General features: G+C 41.3%; 1 long non-coding RNA gene across 1 annotated transcript in view; it reads right to left on the minus strand.

Annotated features, from left to right (window-relative positions):
* The window catches only part of LOC311528775, a 76,519-nt gene extending 58,585 nt beyond the window's left edge, over positions 1-17,934 (minus strand). Inside the window, exons 1-2 of the long non-coding RNA XR_014713692.1 lie at positions 17,816-17,934; positions 17,241-17,433 (exon numbers count right to left, since the gene is read on the minus strand). This is a non-coding gene — a long non-coding RNA (uncharacterized lncRNA). The remainder of the gene's footprint in view (positions 1-17,240; positions 17,434-17,815) is intronic.
* Between the last annotated feature and the right edge of the window lie 547 nt (positions 17,935-18,481).

Below are 18,481 nucleotides of genomic sequence, written 5' to 3' on the forward strand. Positions count from 1 at the left end.
AAATCCTATGTGATGTACTCACATGAAATACATGAGTAAGGAGAGCAAGATTTGTCCATCCTAGACCTCAAAGGCACAAAAGAATAAGTCTTACAGGCTATTACCTCAAATATTCCTTTAACCAAAGCAAATAGTTATAAAAAGTGGTTATGAAAAGGATTTGAGAATCATAATGGCTAACTTCTATTCTTGTTCTAACTACTGACACACCCTGTGACAAGAGTATGCCTACGCAGCAAGTGTTGTGGATGGGCGAGCGCCAGCCTACCCAAACTAGCTTGAATCCAGCTCGCATGGATTACAGTAACAGTAAAACCAGTGTGGGCTTGAAAGCCGAGTATGTATCCAGGGTCTATGCTAGTCCTGTACAGCCTATGTTTTTGCTGTGTAGATATACCAGAACACAAGTCATTTAAGGCAACATTTTAAAAAATGTCTAGCTGACCTAGGATGCACTAAGGGACAGATTTTAAAAGATATTTAGGTGCCTAAAGATGTAAATAAGCTTCTCGTTGGATTTTCAAAAGCACCTAGGTGTGTAACTCCCTCTGTATTTTTGGGCACCTAAATAATTTGAAAATCTGGCTCCGTCGAGAATAGGACTTAGGCTCCTACATCACTTAGACACTTTTAAAAATTTTACCCATAACCTCGGTGTGCCTCAATTTTAACCACCTCTCCATGGATTATGTGTGTGTGTGGCGGGGGGGGGGAATTAATAAATAATTTACCATGCCTTGACACTCTCAAACAAAAGGTGCTGTCTCTTTGATAACATTTATAATGTCCCCCACAAGGCAGATTTTTTTTCAGATTGGGTTAAGTTTCCTTGAGAATGGATGTTAAAATTCCTTGAGGATGCTGGCCTTTGAGTGAATGCTCACCTTTAAGAAGCACATAGTTGAGTGGGGGAGAGTTATATTCGCTCAAAGGGCAACATCTTGGATAAGAAGGGCATCCCAATGAGCTGAGATCCTTTGTAGAGGCTCCCAGGATTAGACATTCCTTCAGGAGGACATGTTGAGAGAGTCAGGCTCTTCAGTGAGAACAGGTCCCAGCCAGAGCAAGTTCTTTGAAGGGACATGTCAAAGATTTGAAAATCTTTACTGACAGCCACAACTTCTTAATCATTGCCAATGTCTTTTGTTTGAGAACAAACTGACTGGAACTGATTTAGCACCAGGCTTAACCATGGCTGTGGACCCCCAGTAGTGGAAGATCCACCCAGAGGGGAGTTACAGTGTTGGAAGGCACCATAATTCCCACTCTGTTAGGACCCTGAAGCAAAACAGTACAGCCCCCAAGGTGGGTTGGGTTGGCTTGGGAAGGGAAGCGTATCTTTAGGACTTGTCTCCACAGTTTTTGTAGCACTATAAATATATGGGTTTAGAAACCAAAATAGTTAAAGTGGTACAAACACCCTAGTATGGATGCATTTATACTGTATAAAAGGCAGCTTCTACAAGCAAGGCTTACCCCTGGCAGAATCTCTATGGAGGAGAGTAATACAAAGACAGCCTGACCTCTGCCAGAAATGAATGCCCCCTGCAGTGCAGCTCTTTTGGTACAGGGAGGTGCAAACTGCCCTTTTCCCAGTTAAACTGAAATGTTCATAAAGTGCTAAATACATGGCCAAATTCAGGCCCCTATTTAGCACCAGACACAGATGCACACTCACACTGCTACAGAACTTAGTCAGACCACCTACTGCCAACACAAAGGACACAACACGTATTATTCTTTCCGGTGACAGGGGTCATATGCATTAGAAATGTTCTGGGTAACTCAGAGGAGTTGAAGTCTAAACTACATGCAGGCTACACCGCAGATTCCAGGTGTTTCCCAAGAATCCCCCTCTGCAGCTCTGGGCACGGAGGACTTGCAGGCTGAAATCTGCAGGTCCCAAGGAATCACAGAATCATAGGCTTAGAAGGGACCATCTTGTCTAACCCCTTGCCAAGATGCCAGATTTATTGTGGTTAAACCATCCAAGACAGATGGCTATCCATCCTCCTTTTGAAAACCTCCAGTGAAGGAGCTTCCACAACCTTCCTGGTCAGTCTGGTCCATTGTCCTAATGTTTTTACAAACAGGAGAGCAAAAGTTTCTACCTAGGGTCGCATCCTGTCCATGAATTTTTGGCCATGTGCCCATGGGGCAATCATTTTAATATTGGACTACAATTGTTCAGGTAGGAGGCCTCACTATAGCAGCTATTGGAATCTGACTCTTCTAACATTATGCATCATTTTTCAATAAGACAGGACAGCTGGCTTCAGCTCTCTTCTTTTTAATTCCCAAAATATAGTGTTGCACTAAAAGGAGTCATTTTTCCAAGTCCCCTCCCCCACACACTTAGGAGATGCTTCCTGTAGAATTCTGAGTACATTGCAATATTGAAAATCAATATTTTTGACATTCTGAACAAAATGTAACATTCTCTTTGAATAGTTAATTCAGTGTTCTATTGGTCAAAAAGTGTCCTTATAAAATAGGCCCCTTCTTACTCAACATATCGCCAAGTGTCTGTGACATAGCTATTTGTATAACTTTGTTGACAATAAGGGCCTGAATCTCCACAGCCCTGCATGGTGTGAAGTCAATTAATTAATGCAAAGCGGGTACCAAAATGCTATCATTTTCACTGGGTAAGATTTTAAACCTTCTTTGCAGAGGTGTAAACTACTCCACAAAGTGCAATGGAGAAGCAGGCCCTATGATAATTTATCTTCTTCTGGTATCCTTGGTGCAGCTGTGGAAGAATGAGCAGAGGGATTTTTTTCTGCCTCATGGATCATCAACAAAATTGTCAACTACTATAAATTCCAGTGGCAGAAACTTCAATACTGGTGAAGATGTACAAGGCTGAAGGGACATAGCACAAGTTGCAGATCCATCTCCAGTAGAATTTTCAGGAGTGGTGAGCTAAGGGGGAAAAAAAAGACTGACTTTCAATTGAGAGGGAAAATGTGGAAGCCCACAAAAGAAGGGATGCAATGTATTAGCTATGCAGGTCTTTATGTGAGGTTGCCCTATAGTGTTGGCTCTTGGAGAAGATAAGGGATCTACTACTTCTACTGGCACTCAATTTAAGGGGCAGCTTATTTTGGGGGGGAACAATAGGTTTTTAATCTCAGCTTGTGGGTGCATGTAATGGGGGAAAGGGGAACTGGGGATTCATCTAATAACTCTATCAGTTGGCTGGAAATGGATCCATTACATAAATCCTAATAGGAGTCAAGTAGATATGGTTTAAATTTCTCTCTCTCTCTCTTTTTTGTGGACAAAAAATGGCCTTTCAATCAAACTGAAAAATTTTCATGTAAAATATTCAGTTCAGCTGACTTTTTTTTAACTGAAAACCACCATTTTGTTTTTAGTTACTTATTTTGCCAAAGATATTTTTAAAACACAGAAAGTTTCAGGTTTTCTCTTTTGGCATTTTATTAAAATAAAAGTTGCGTACGAAATTTAGAAGAACCCTTTTTTTAGATAAAAAATTTCCCACAAAAAAGAACTGGCACTTTTTTCTACCAGTCTAGTGCTGAGCCCCTCCTCAGAATCAACTGCATTGCAGGCTGCTTGTCACAGGGGAGGCGGCACTCAGCAAAATCAGGCCCATAAACTGCACTTTACACATATTTTATCCCTAGCTTTTCAAGGCATATTGCCTATAGTTATAGTCAATGCTAAATTGCTTATGTTGCTATAAAATTGGTCAGTCATGGATGCTGAGGAGAAATGTTCCTAATAGCTGGTATCTAGAGATATACTAGACAGACCATTTTTTAATTCAGGTAGCATGCTAGTCAATGGAAACAGCCCAAGCACTTGTTTTTAAGACATTTTAGACAGCTACTGATAGAGTGAACCCGTTCATTTAACCCCACCCTTTCAAACAGCAAGTCCATACCCACATCACAAGGGGAAAAATATATATTTTTAAAACATTCCAAGCTAATTTTTAAATATCTTGCTTTGTCTCTACGTCTTTTTGCAAAAGTCTTCTTAAGATGGGGCAGTTACATCAGCAGTTTCACCTGCACTAAAATAGCCTCATTCTGCCTGATTTATACCCCATTAAATCCTACTGCCCTCAGCGGGATTGCATGGAGTGTAAGTCAGGGCAGAGTTTGACCCAGAATGTTAAATACTAGAGTATCACAGTTATAGGCTTATTGCCATTATTATTGCTCCCTGTGGTTATTTATTTATTTTGTATCTCAGAGCTGTATAGTTAAACTCTGTGCTTCTCGTGACACAGGAGGAAATAAAAGCACAAATAGAAAGAAAATGGATTGAGCTGGAAACTGTCTGACCCTGTTTCTATGCCAAAAGTTTTGAAAGACTGTAGAAATAGAGGACGGGATTTTCAAAACCTCAAGAGTTATTTAGGAACACAAGTTCCATTGATTTTCAATGGAATTTGTGCTCTTAAGTCACTTAGACCTATATTTATAAAGGTACGTAGGCCTTTTGTTGCAATACCTAACTGATTTAGGAGCCTGACCCTCATTTTCAAAAGGGATTTAGGCACTTGGTAGGAGTTATATTCCTGTCAATGGGTTTTTTAGATACTTAGGAGCCAAAAACCACCTGACAGTTGGTGGGATTTAAACTCCTAAAGTCCTAAATCCCTTTTGAAAATGAGGTCAGGCTCCTAAATCAGTTAATATTGCAACACTGAGCACAGCAATGCCTAAGTACCTTTATAAATCTAGGCCTTAGGAGTTTTAAAAACATCTACCCAGAATCTTTTGAATCTCTCTTTATCTATTTGAAATATGTTCCAAAAGTCCACGAGTGAAATCTTGGTCCCCTGCCAGGGCAGCTTTGCCTATGGGTTAGCATCAGGTGCAGGCCAAGGGTCTGGAAGTGAATTACCAGGAATCAGGCCAGGTTAGAAAACCAGGAGATCACAATAAAGAAACAAACCAAAGATCAAAAGTCAGCAACCAAGAGTCAAGATAGCAGGAGGTCAGGATCAGAAGGCAGAAACAGGTAAAAACCAGACCAGACCAGCAGTTCATGGCAGGCTGAAGCCCAGTTGAACAGACAACTTCCTGTTTCTGCCTCTGGCTTGAATAGGGGCTGTGGACCAAAGAGAAGCCTTGGAGCTCTCCCAGTCAGAGTGTAGGGTGGGGCTTGTGTGCCAGTTGGGCTTCAGGGACCCTGCACCAAGCTACTGGGTGAGGATTGGTTAATCAGGATTTCACCCCAGATTAACCTCTAACAATGAATAACTCATAACCTACATCAAAGTTTAACATTGTGTGCCAGGGAATATGTATAAGAAGAAGGAAGGTGTCAATTCTCTCCTCCTGACTGATGCACAGTGTAGAGTGCCTCTGAACAAAATGGAAATGAGTTACTAAAGCCACCCCAAGTGGTGTACTATCTTTACCTTCAAAAAATTCCATTGTGCACCATTGAGACAAATCCTGCTACTGTTTTTTTTCGCAGTATGATGTGATGATATTCATGACACTGATGAAAGACAAAAAGAAAAGGAGTACTTGTGGCACCTTAGAGACTAACCAATTTATTTGAGCATAAGCTTTCATGAGCTACAGCTCACTTCATCGGATGCATACTGTGGAAACCGCAGAAGACATTATATACACAGAGACCATGAAACAATACCTCCTCCCACCCCACTCTCCTGCTGGTAATAGCTTATCTAAAGTGATCACTCTCCTTACAATGTGTATGACAACCAAGCTGGGCCATTTCCAGCACAAATCCAGGTTTTCTCACCCTCCGCCCCTCCACACACAAACTCACTCTCCTGCTGGTAATAGCCCATCCAAAGTGACCACTCTCTTTACAATGTGTATGATAATCAAGGTGGGCCATTTCCAGCACAAATCCATGTTTTCTCACCCTCCACCCCCATACACACACAAACTCACTCTCCTGCTGGTAATAGCTCATCCAAACTGACCACTCTCCTTACAATGTGTATGATAATCAAGGTGGGCCATTTCCAGCATAAATCCAAGTTTAACCAGAACGTCGGGAGGGGGGAGGGACGGAGGAAAAAACAAGGGGAAATAGGCTACCTTGCATAATGACGTAGCCACTCCCAGTCTCTATTTAAGCCTAAATTAATAGTATCCAATTTGCAAATGAATTCCAATTCAGCAGTTTCTCGCTGGAGTCTGGATTTGAAGATTTTTTGTTTTAAGATAGCGACCTTCATGTCTGTAATTGCATGACCAGAGAGATTGAAGTGTTCTCCGACTGGTTTATGAATGTTATAATTCTTGACATCTGATTTGTGTCCATTTATTCTTTTATGTAGAGACTGTCCAGTTTGACCAATGTACATGGCAGAGGGGCATTGCTGGCACATGATGGCATGTATCACATTGGTGGATGTGCAGGTGAACAAGCCTCTGATAGTGTGGCTGATGTTATTAGGCCCTGTGATGGTGTCCCCTGAATAGATACGTGGGCACAGTTGGCAATGGGCTTTGTTGCAAGGATAGGTTCCTGGGTTAGTGGTTCTGTTGTGTAGTATGTGGTTGTTGGTGAGTATTTGCTTCAGGTTGGGGGGCTGTCTGTAGGCAAGGACTGGCCTGTCTCCCAAGATTTGTGAGAGTGTTGGGTCATCCTTCAGGATAGGTTGTAGGTCCTTAATAATGCGGTGGAGGGGTTTTAGTTGGGGGCTGAAGGTGACGGCTAGTGGCGTTCTGTTATTTTCTTTGTTAGGCCTGTCCTGTAGTAGGTGACTTCTGGGAACTCTTCTGGCTCTATCAATCTGTTTCTTCACTTCCGCAGGTGGGTATTGTAGTTGTAAGAATGCTTGATAGAGATCTTGTAGGTGTTTGTCTCTGTCTGAGGGGTTGGAGCAAATGCGGTTGTATCGCAGAGCTTGGCTGTAGACAATGGATCGTGTGGTGTAGTCAGGGTGAAAGCTGGAGGCATGTAGGTAGGAATAGCGGTCAGTAGGTTTCCGGTATAGGGTGGTGTTTATGAGAGTGGTCACTTTGGATAAGCTATTACCAGCAGGAGAGTGAGTTTGTGTGTGTGGTTTTTGGAAAAAAGGGGGGCGGGGGTGAGAAAACCTGGATTTGTGCTGGAAATGGCCCACCTTGATTATCATACACATTGTAAAGAGAGTGGTCACTTTGGATGGGCTATTACCAGCAGGAGAGTGAGTTTGTGTGTGTGTGTGTGGGGGGGGCAGAGGGTGAGAAAACCTGGATTTGTGCTGGAAATGGCCCAACTTGATTGTCATACACATTGTAAGGAGAGTGATCACTTTAGATAAGCTATTACCAGCAGGAGAGTGGGGTGGGAGGAGGTATTGTTTCATGGTCTCTGGGTATATAATGTCTTCTGCAGTTTCCACAGTATGCATCCGATGAAGTGAGCTGTAGCTCATGAAAGCTTATGCTCAAATAAATTGGTTAGTCTCTAAGGTGCCACAAGTCCTCCTTTTCTTTTTGTGAATACAGACTAACACGGCTGTTACTGATGAAAGACAGTGAGCCCAATTTTCAAACTTGAGTGCCTAACTGGACATCTGAGATTTGTTACCCAGTTTCACATGTGAGTGCTCAGATACATATTTAGAAGAAATAGACTCATACTGAAAAATTTCCAAAGTTGTTTAAATTACAACCATCCTCAAAGCTCAGGAAAGTTCAGGTCTGGAGCTTTAGACTTTCCCTCTCTGGAGAGTGCCTATCAGAATGTTTTAACGTAGGCACCGCAGTTTGAAAATTGGAGTAACAGAGCACAACGCAGAAGGGATGCATGAGATGATGCATCTCACCTTCAGCTAGACTCCCCTAGATCTACTTAAAAGCACAGCCATTCTATCCACGTGTGATGAAATCTACAATGGTTTAATTTATGGGCGGAAGAGGTGGAAGAATGTGTGAGAATGTGCAAGTTATAATGGAATGTGGGATACAGGGCCGGCTATACCGTTTTTGCCGCCCCAAGCAGGACGTCTGAAGACAGAAGCTGCCACCAAATTGCCGCCGCAGCACAGCCTGCAGAGTGAAGTTGCCGCTGAATTGCCGTCGTGGCAGCCTGAGGAAAGAGGCTGCCACGGAAAGACGAGACACCGCCCTGCCGGCACACGGACTGCCGCCCCTTTCACAGTGCCGCCCCCAAGCACCTGCTTGGAACGCTGGTGCCTGGAGCCGGCCCTGGTGGGATACAGTGACTTATGCCTTCTTCAGGCTCCTCAGCATGTAAATTAGATTGACCTGCAGTCACAGAGTTTGTCTACACTGCAATGTAAGCCCAGGGTTCAATCTCAGGCTCAAGCCTAACCCCCTTTCTGTCTACCCAAAATCATGCTGAATTAGGGTCACAGGACCCCAGGGGGGTTGAGGGTCCTTGCCTGGGTCAAGCTGGGACTCAGGGTTCAAGACTATTGCTTTGCAGCATAGACACAGCCCCACTGGATTCTTGCTTTGAGAGTCCACCAGAAGTATCCCACAATGCCACAGGCCAACTTACTTTGTCTTCTGGAGAGTCAAGTTTGGTGAACAGTCAAGTTTTTCCACACTGCACCATGAACAAAGGGCTAGAGCAACCACATTTTGGGAGGGTGCTAGCAAATCTGGGATATGGTTGGCTGGACTCAGGTTTGTGTACTGCAGCGTGGATGCTAGAGCCCCAGGTTTGGGCCCAGTTAGAAAATTCTTAACTTAGGGTTGACAATCAATGTAGATGCTCACGCCCCAGGTTCTCTAATCCAGAGTCCACAGACTTGAGTTCCACTTACCTTAAGCTTATACTGCAGTGTAGACATACTCATTGAGTCACAGAATTTAAAGTCAGAAGTGACCACCAGACCATCTAATCTGACTTCCTGCATATGACAAGCCACTAAACACCACCCAGTCACACTCACAACAAGCCAACAACCAGAATTAGACCAAAGTATTACAGCCCTCAGGAGACTAAACCATTGTGTGACACAGGCAGAGAACAGGAGGGACCAAGGTGCATTAACACCCGAAGCCCCTCCAATGGCAGGAAAATGATTACATGAGATATATTCTGATGATCCTAGCAAGTGATCCACAGCCCATGCTACAGATGAAGGCAAGACTTACTTACATGTAAGTATAAGGGGTATAAATTAGAGTTGGCCAAAACATTTTTTTGATGGAAATTGGTTTGTCAGCTAACCAAATTTATTTTGCAGAAAGTATTTGCTTTCATTGGAAAACCACCTCAAGTCAAAACTTAACATTTTTTGTTTTTGTTTTCTTATGAAAAGTCAAAACTTACAACTGTTTAAAATCCATTTTTCAAACAGTTCTAGAGTAAATAGCTCTAGGGGTTCTGTCAGAATGTTAGGGAGTCTAAATTCATAGATTCCAAGGCCAGAAGGGACCATTGTGATAATTTAATCTGACCTCCTGTACAACACAGGCCACAGAACTTCCCCCAAATAATTCCTAGAGCAGAGCTTTTTAAAAAAATCCACTTTATGTATCACTTCTCAATTTGGCCCACAGTGTCTGGAAATTATTCTTCCCTAAAATTACACTTTTAACTTATGTTAAAAGTTTAACATAAGGCTCCAGTTTGTTTTAGCCAACAGTAAATAGACAACAGAATTGGAAATAGACACGGAAAATATTTCTCCTATTAGGTGTTACTAATTCAGCTTCTACAAAACTCTTTTGTAGGTCCAAATAAAGAAAGCCTGCTCTTTCTTTTGGTGACATCCACTAATCAGGATCTAGTCTGCCTTACCACAGTTACAAGAAATTTATAATTCTTCCTAAGCATTTCCACAGAAACAAATTTCATGTGTGTGGGGGTGGAGGGTGGGAGGGGAATAACCTTGGGAAAACCACAATTATAAACAGCTGCAGCATGCATTAAATGTAATTATGATTGATTCCTATAAATAATTCTTTGTGTAAATTTCCATTTAAACTGGATTTGCTATTTGGGTGCAATGGACAATTCTGCATTAAGTGATTATCTCTTTTTATTATTATTAAAAATACCTATTCTGTTCACATGGGAGGGAAGATTAGGAAAGAAGACTTAATGTACCAACATGAACTGCTGAAAATCATGCTCTCTCACTATGAGTGGCTTCTCATTCTGGCCTCAATGTAAGTGTTTATGTCTAAACGATAAAGGAGGATTAAAACGAAGGGTGTAGTTAATTCAGGGAAAAGGGCATACCATGCAAAAGTATTGTCAGCAAAACCTCATAATTCTATTTCAACAAAATAGTAAGCATAAAACAACAGATAATATTTGATGAGTCACTATGGCGCAGTTGACTATATTAATAGGACTTGACTTTTGTTCTGTTAAGTAGAGGAAGTGCTGAGCACTGAACAGTTTCTCTTTTTCTAATGCTAACTTAAATGCCTTCTCACTCTTTTTGTTTTTTTAGAATCAACATAAGGTACAGCTGTGATTCTGGCAAACCTGGTCAGGCCCAGAACCACAGGTCAATTCACTTGTATTAGTGTAGATCAAAACAATTGTTAATGTTTATGTGTGTATTCAGATTTAAACTTCACAAAAACTAATAGGTCCTGTGTTTAAACTTCATGAAAACTAATTGGTCGTTACTTGTATTGTTCTTGCTTATCTATTTCTGTTATAATGTAACAACAAACATTTATGTTATGTATACCTTGTAACTAAATTACCCATCAAAGAAATCTTATGAAATGCTAATGAAGGACTTAAGGACTTAAACAGAAAATGCTAATTTCAAAGCAAGTGGCCATTTTGTATATGGTCCAAGGTCAAAAGACTAAATACATTCCTCACTCACTGTTATCAAAGGGAAAGCCCAGGTGGGTAGAGAGATTGCCAGCTTGTTTTCTGTTAGAAGAAGATATAAATATAGGTTCAAAGTAAGATCCGGTCTCTCTGGACTGTTTGGATTCTAGCAGGGCAGAATAACTGAACGAGAAGACAGAGATCCCCAGAGTTATTCTGGGTAGCCCTGAAAGACTTTCAGGAAACTGGCAGCTTATTGTATCATTAGAGTTACAAACTGTGATTTACCTGTTAATATATTTTACCCACTTTAACCCCTCAATAACTTTCATTCTTTTTTTTTTATCTAATAAACCTGCAGTTCATTTACTACAGAATTGGCTGCCAGCATCGTCTTTGGTGTAAGATCTGGAGTACCAATTGATCTGGGGTGAGTGAGTGGTATGTTGGGACTGATTGGGAGAAACCTAATGTGGTGTGATTTTAGGTTTGAGTAACCTTTTATCACAAAGTTCAGTTTGTCTGGGTGGTAAGATAGACTGGAGAGTAGGGGACTGACTGTGACTCCATGGTAAGACTGGTATAGTGATCCAAGAGTTCACATTTGTTACTGGGTTGGTGAAATCTAATTATAGAACATACCACCAGTTTGGGGTGTCTGCCCTTGTTTTCTGACAGGCTGCCCTAAAATAGGCACTCATGGTTGTGAGCTATTCCAGACAGTTTGACAACCCCCACATAAAAAAAAACCTTGAATTACTTTTCAGGCTCATTCTGCTCTATCTTTCAGCAAAATTACCAGTAAGTAAATGATCATGTACATTAATTCACTTGACTAATTCAACATCTCAGATTTCATTTTACTGCTGTTTTTAAGGTTTTCTTTCTGTTGACTGTGTATAGCATGCAGCAATAATGATGGCAGAGTACTGATACTTGCCTCTGTGTTTAATGAATGCCTAATTAAAATAGCAAAGAAAATCCTGCCTTCATAAAGGCCAATCCTGCTGCCATTAAAGTCAATTGGAGCTTGACCACACACCAAAATGGGAGAAAGATAGGGCTATAACATATGAGTTGATACTACAAGGTACTGAGGACCCTCTACTCTCACTTGCTTGGTTGTGGGAGGATTAGACATTCAGCAGCACTTTGCATGAGCCCACATGTCAGGAGGGTTGTCTTTAACCCTGTATTTGTTACAGCTTAAAAACCTGTGTGCCCTTGGTTCAGTCCTCCATAGTAATAGTAATATCCAGCTCTGCATTCAGTTTAGCCGAGCTCTTAAACATGTGCTTAAATGTATGCTTCAATGCAACTGAAATCAATGGCACATGCTTATAGTTAAGCACCTGCTTAAGTGCTTTCCTGAATCAGGTCCACAATGTATACATTTCACACACCTTCTCATTAATCTCCATTTTAATTAAGATTTCTCCAACTCAGCTATGTAGTTCAAATTTTTAAATGAAACAAATACATGAATAAAACACATTAAATTAGCAAATGCATATTTAGGAATAAAAATAGCTGCTACATATCAGTTTTGTAACACAGAATTAGAAATATAAGAATATACTTTTCTCTTCAATAGCATTACAAATATTTAAATCTTCAATAGAGCTGAAAGCTTATGTAGCATGTTTTATCTATTGATCTCAGAGAGTTTTACAAGCTGGAGCAAGCATTATCATTAGAACTGTGTGAATAACAATTTTGAAAAATAAAAAATAACGTTTTGGATTGAAGCAAAAACATTTTTCCCCAAAATGTTCAGTTTAACATTTCAGATGTATTTAAAAAATCAAATTGAAGGAACTTTTGAAACAAAATGTCACTTGGAAACAAAAAATCAAAAAGATGTGTTTCAACATTTTTGTAATTTTTTAACACAAAGAATTTTGGGAAAATTGTACAAACTTGCATAATAGATTGGTGTCACTGAATCTGCATTTTTCACTGAAAAGAAGTTCAGCTGAAAATTTTCCCCGGCTTTAATTATGAGCCATATTTCTACATATGGGGAAATTGAGGCACAGCTAGATAGGAAAAAATTCAAAATGCACCTAAGTGACTTAGAAGCTTAAATCCCTTTAAAAATTGTACCTAAGTGACCTTCCCAAGTTCACAAAATTTGTCAGTATTACTGGAATAGAACTCAGAATTCGTAATATCTAGACCTTTGATTTAATGTTTCTTTTGAAAAAAATATTTATTTCACACAGAATTGAAAAATTGCTCCGTCTTTTAGCATTAGATGTATTGGCATTTCCTTCTATTACCTAGTTTGTGTGGCTATGCTATTAACAGGTTTCAGAGTAGCAGCCGTGTTAGTCTGTATCCGCAAAAAGAACAGGAGGACTTGTGGCACCTTAGAGACTAACACATTTATTAGAGCATAAGCTTGCGTGGGCTACAGCCCACTTCATTGGATGCTATTAACCTAATTCAGGATCAAATGTTGCCCACTTTACTTGCATAACCTCAGTGAAACTGCTTATGTGCATAAGATGATCATCTGACCCTCCATGTGTATTATTTTTACAGAATGCAGGATGGATAATTAGTATTTCAGAATTTAAAAGCCATTTGGTGAAGAAGAAAAACCTTATTTACACCAAACAAATGTAAAGTGAGTTATATAACAACTCCTCTGCTGCAAGGTCTACATACTATACAAAACACAGGGCACTGCTGTTCGGGCTATACACAATACTGATTGATATGCTTGCATGCCTTTCAACCCAAAACACATAGTTAAAGCAAATTTAACTCCTGGGGCTAAATCTCTCAAGCAGCTTCTAAACTTCAGTACAGTATTATTTTTGCATACTTAACCAGTATTTCGGTATGGAAATCATGTGGAGATACACAGATCAGGTAGATACAGATTCAGAGGTTGTTTTAATCATTTTGACCATAAAAGACATCTCTTTATTTTTTTCCTAATGACTAGATTTCTGGGACATTTTTAAAATGACTAACACGTATTTTTAAATGACTCTGCAATAAATAAATAAATAACCTGTATATTTTCTGCGAAAACTTCCTTACGTCAATCAAGTGAATAAACATTAGCAAGAGAAAAACATATTAAGAGTCATTTTTCCCTTGTTCTACACTGGGTTGCCTCTTTCACACTATATATCAGGAAGAAAGTAATTCACCTCTCAAAACAAAATATTAAACAACAAAATACAACTATGATGTACTTCTGCACAATACAGTCTAATTTCCGTAAAATGTCTGCAGGGTTTTTCACATTCAAATTTCTCTTACTAAAAATGTTTATGGAAATAGGTCATTATGCACATTACTAATAGAGAGCAATTTGTTGCTTTTAAAGGAGCTTTTATATTAATAATAGTGATAAACACATATTTATCAAGTATCCTAAATATAAACAATGTATATGCTGGTGTGCATGGTACCTCCTCACATATATAGCAGAGAAGATTAAATAAGCTAATTATACAGGACCCAATCCTGCTTCCTTTGATGCCAAAGGGAGTGGGACTGGGCTCTGATCCTGTAAATGTATCTAACTCTATGCACCTGAATAGGTTCCTCAGGACTACTCACATGTCTAAGGCTATGTCTACACTACAAAACTTTTAGCGACATGGCTGTGTTGCTACAGCCATGCTGCTAAAAGTCGCACAGTGTAGCTGCTGTTTGTCAGCTCTCCTGCCGACAAAAAACTTCCACCCCAAAAGTGCAACATTTGCGTTGTCGGTAGGAGAATGCTCCTGCCAACAAAGTGCTGTTCACACAATCGCTTAGGCAATTCGGGGGGGGGAGGGAGGGCGGGAAAGGGGTCAATTTGCCCAGGGGCCTGGGTGATTTAAAAGGGCCCAGGGACCCCCGGATAGTGCCACAGCCATGGTAGAGGCGGCTGAACCCTGGGCTTAGGGAGGCTAGCCCCTGGCCAGGACCATCCTTGCTGCCCATGGCCCTGTCTCTCCGCGAGAGGCCCACCCCCCTCCTGGCACGGCAGCCAGTCGTCTCGCCCCCCCCCCCCCCGCCCACACACCTCTAGGCTGCTCGAGTGCTGCCAGTCCTGGAACGCCAGGCAGCTGAGCGGGCATCACCCACACACATACACCCCCGGAATGCCGGGAGGGTGAAAGAACGCCAGTAGGGTGAGTGGGTGGCACAGCCCCCCAGCCCTGGAATGCTGGGCAGCTTCCATTAGCCACCCCAGCCCCAATCTGGGGCCCCAGCCATGCGGGGAAGAGCCCCCAGCAGAACAGCCCGGGAAGTAGAAAGGGGCCTGGGTGTGAAGCATGGGCAGGGCCATGCAAAGCTGTTGGGGGGCACAGCCTCCCCCTGCCTTCCATACCTGCCACCCATGTGGGGTGGTACCAGCGGTGGTGAAGGTAGCCAGGCAGGCATGTGGAAGCCCTGGCCATGCCGGCAGAGTGTGCCCAGCAGTGCAGCTGGCAGCAGCTTGCTGCGTACCAGCCAGTGCAGGTGCAGCACCACCCAAAAACCTGAGCCATCCCTTTCTAGGGGACCCATTGACTGTTCTTCCTGGGTCCTGGAGTTGCTCTCGGCAGGCCCGCTGGCGCTTGGCATCGGCAAAACTTTTGTCTTTCGGGGGGGTGGGGGGTGTTTGTTTTTTTTTTAACACCTCTGAAAGACAAAAGTTTTGTCATTCCAATGCCAGTGTAGATATAGCCTAAGTGTTGATGGGGTTAGGACTGTGGTTTCTGTTTTCAAAAGAGACTGAGAGCTTGTCTCTCTCACCAACAGAAGTTGCTCCAATAAAATATATTACCTCATCCATTGTGTCTCTCAGGAATAATAAAACAGATCATTTAGGGCCTGAACCCGAGCAGCCCTGCTTAGCTTCAGCAGGGCCCTGTGCAGGGGCATGGGCCTACGCATGCGGAGCTGCTTTCTTTATCCGAGCTTTAGAGTTCAATCCAGCAATCCCTTACTCTATGAGAAGCCCTTTGTTCACGGAAGCAGTCCCATAGAAGTGAATGGGGAATGAGAACTACTTGTGTGAGTAAAGTTGACAGGATCAGGCTTTTAGATTGCAACCCTCCCCCCCCCCCGTTGTTTTTTTTTTTTTTTTTTGTTAACAATGCAGAGCCCACTGTCAGCACTTAGCAATAAATAATAATAATAATGATGATGACTGATTTACCAGTAACTTAAATTCCAAGTAACTAAAGGGGTGCAGAGTGGCAGTTATTCTGAATACTACATGGCAGCTATTTGAAGCAGTAAAATGCCAGATTTAAAATGTTAGGTTTACTAAAAGACATCACAAAGTACGTTTATACAATAGACAGAATCAATTCTCCTAAAAGCCACACTTAACCACCACATTAGACCACCTAGAATGTGCAAATAAAATGAGCTGGTTTAGAAAGATGCGTGGATTTGTGCAGTCTCTTGCTCAGTTGTCAGTAAAGCTGAAGAAAATGTAAAACATCTATCCAATTATTTCAGTTAATATACAAGCATTAGGCATTCAAATTCCTAATTAAGAGACAACATGCCCTGTCAGGCATCTGCATGGGCTACTGAACATTGCCTAGATTGTTCCATAATTATCCCAGCTTAATAGCTCTAAAAATGTAAGCAATGTGCATCCATTGAGGAAATGCACCACTTATCACATGAGAGGGAACAGTACACAGAACATACTCTGCTGACATGTATTTGCACTGCAGGTTTTTAGTGGAACATGGTTTAATCAACAGAGAGCAGCCTCAGCCTGGTGGCTGACTATCTACAGGCAAAAAGGAAATGTAGCCTAGATATCAAAATATATTTCTATGACACAGAGTCAAGCACACACAACTCAATTGTCGGGAGTGCTCCATTTCAGATTCAAGCATCAATTAAGCACTGAAGATAGGAGAAAACATTATGTGTGAATATATTTTTGGATCTATTTCAATATGGTATGTTTCAAACCTCATTTGTTTTTGTTTTTAAAAATATGCTACAGTCTGGTCATGTTGTCACGGAAACTGATTTTTGCCATCATCTGTGATTGCTGTACTTTCAATATCATTTCTTTCTTTTCAGAGTTGATGACTCTGTGTGAACTGAACAGAGCTGTCCATGAACACTGATGTCATGGAATCTAGATGTTTACTCCTCAAGCTTTATCTGGTAAGGCTGATCAAAAAAAGGAAGTATTTTCTGCCCAGAATTTTGAAAGAAACCAAAAATACGTATTTTGTTACAACATTTTTCATGGATCTATTTTTCTTTTTTGAGAAAAATGAATTTTGGTTCATTTCAAAACATCATGAAATAGTTTAAATGTTGAGGGTTTTCCACCACTTCCCCCCTTCAGAGGAGCAGAATAAAGGAAGAGAAGGGAGAGGTAGAAAGACAAAAACCCTGATACTGAAAACCTGCCCCAAAATTGTTTTTTTAATTGAATAACTGTAATGTTGAGCAAACAAGAATTCCCTGCAAACATTTGTGTTTTGGTTGAAAAGCCATTTTTCATTGCAAAAATTATTTATTTGTTTACTTACTAGTTCTGTTGCCTGGTACACAAACGAAACAGCTTGGTAGAAATGCTGGTTGCAGGAGAACAGCTTGGAGTCCAAAGAACTTCTGCATTCCTATCCTGTGGCTGTAGATGAGGCAAAGAAACAGGCCAAGGTATCTGAGATCCCTTGAGAAGATTTGAGGTTTTTTGGGCTGCTGTATCGTCAGCACAATTGGCTGGAAAATAAGGAGAAAAAAATTACAAAAATATTTCCATTTCCCCCCATTTTTCTTCTAAATAAAACTTCGATGATGCTGAGGATATTTGCACATCTCCTTTTTATGAACCCCAGATTCTTCAAATTCATTATTTTCCCTAGGGAATCATTTCCAAATGGCACAAGTTAGAGTAGCCTCAAGATAGACATTCAGGCCTGGGATACAGCCTGGGCTCTGAACCCTGCTCTCCCACTGCCGGTGTTCAGAGCCTAGGGCCCAGTCCAAGCAGGAACATCTACACTGCTATTTTTAAACTTGTAGCGCAAGCCCCATGAGTCTGAATTAGTTGACCTGGGATCTGAGACACTGCCGCAGATCTTTTTTTCCCTTGCAGACGTACCCAAATTTAGGAATACATGCCCAATAAAAAGACGCGTGCTCCGAAGTTACTTGGGCACTTTTGAAAATCCCACCCAACGTCTAGAATTATTTTTTAAAAATGACTAAATATTCTTTTTTTTTATAGGAGGAATTTCTCCCATCCCTCCAGATAATACTAGTGCAGGATTAGACTTTGGGTTCCCTGGCCTTCCTTCCTTTAAGCAATGACGAGAGATACGCTATGTCACAGCGAGCCTGCTTGCTATGGTTCAGTGACAGACTTGGAGCAGTCCTGTGATACAGCAACAGTAACCACAACAGTCCCAGGGCTTTCCCACTTAGACAAATAGTTAAACTCTTAATGGCAAAGCCACAGGACTGTCCTCATTTGAGCCGTAGGATCAGTGGACTGCTTCATGGACAGTGCCCTAATTGCTCATTAATATTGAAGACTAGGGTAATTACTCTAGCAAAATCCCATGGCACTTACTTTTTGCCAATTTTTCTCTTCTGGTTCGTAATAGAGAAGTGGCCTCTCAGCCGCAAGAGGCACACCATGAACCGGGAGAGCGAGCACTCTGCCTGGCAGAAAAAGCATTCCACAATTTCTCTCAGGCAAGCCCATGAAAGGAGAGGGGGAAAACCCACTGTACACAACATGCAACTTTCCAATGTATACATTAAA

This window comes from Lepidochelys olivacea (assembly GCF_965140295.1).
Source record: "Lepidochelys olivacea isolate rLepOli2 genome assembly, chromosome: 1".
NCBI classification, from domain to species: Eukaryota; Metazoa; Chordata; order Testudines; family Cheloniidae; genus Lepidochelys; species Lepidochelys olivacea.